Genomic DNA, 1,126 nt, shown 5'->3' on the forward strand with positions numbered 1-1,126 from the left:
TGGCTGTTCTCTCCATACTGTTTCTCCATCTCCCAGTAACGTTTGCCGTATGCGATGTCCTTTGGGTATTGACTCTATTTTGGACTTATCCCCTATAGATCATCTTCCGGAAGATCAGTGATGTCAAGAAGGAAGAAGAGGAGCGCCTGCGTCAGAAGAATGAGGTGACACTGAGCATCCCTGTGGACCATCCTGTGCGGAAACTCTTCCAGAAATTCAAACAGCAAAAGGAAATGCGTAATCAAGGCTCAACCCACATTGACCCAGAAAGGAACCAGCTTCAGGTGGAAAGCCGGAGTGTGCAGAATGGGGCCTCCATCACAGGCACCAGTGTGGTGACCGTGTCTCAGATCACCCCCATCCAGACATCACTGGCTTACATGAAGACCAGTGAGGCCGTGAAGCAGAACAACAGGGATGCGATGGAGCTCAAGCCCAATGGAAACGGGGACCAAAAATGTCTCAAAGTAAACAGTCCCATGCGGATGAAAAATGGGAATGGGAAAGGGTGGCTTCGACTGAAGAATACGATGGGGAACCATGAGGAGAAGAAGGAGGACTGGAACAACGTCACAAAGGCTGAGTCCATGGGGTTGCTGTCTGAGGACCCCAAGTGCAATGACTCAGAGAATGGTGTAAATAAAAACCCATTGAGGAAAACAGACTCATGTGACAGTGGAATAACAAAAAGTGACCTTCGCTTGGATAAAGCTGGTGAGGCTCGCAGCCCCCTGGAGCACAGCCCCATTCAGGCTGATGTTAGGCATCCTTTCTACCCTATTCCTGAGCAGGCCTTACAAACCACGCTGCAGGAAGTCAAGCACGAACTCAAAGAAGATATCCAGCTGCTAAGCAGTAGGATGGCTGCCCTTGAGAAACAGGTGGCAGAGATTTTAAAAATATTGTCTGAAAAGAACGTACCCCAGATCTCTTCCCCTAAGTCTCATTTATCGCCCCAGCGGCCCCCCCAGATACCCTGCCAGGATATTTTTAGTGTTTCAAGGCCTGAATCTCCTGAATCCGAAAAAGATGAGATCCACTTTTAGCATATACCTATGTGTATATATGTATACAGTATATATGCAGAGCTGTATATATACCTTTATACATATATATGTGTGTGTGT

At 47.5% G+C, this 1,126-nt stretch overlaps 1 pseudogene across 1 annotated transcript; it reads left to right on the top strand.

The window, feature by feature from the left end:
- Positions 1 to 98: 98 nt before the first annotated feature.
- Positions 99 to 855, top strand: LOC104500679 (annotated as a pseudogene). The gene has a single exon (XR_727841.1). The product of XR_727841.1 is annotated as a potassium voltage-gated channel subfamily H member 5 pseudogene (transcript).
- The last annotated feature ends 271 nt before the right edge of the window (positions 856 to 1,126 follow it).

This window comes from Buceros rhinoceros, unplaced genomic scaffold (assembly GCF_000710305.1).
Source record: "Buceros rhinoceros silvestris isolate BGI_N320 unplaced genomic scaffold, ASM71030v1 C12709920, whole genome shotgun sequence".
NCBI lineage: Eukaryota > Metazoa > Chordata > Aves > Bucerotiformes > Bucerotidae > Buceros > Buceros rhinoceros.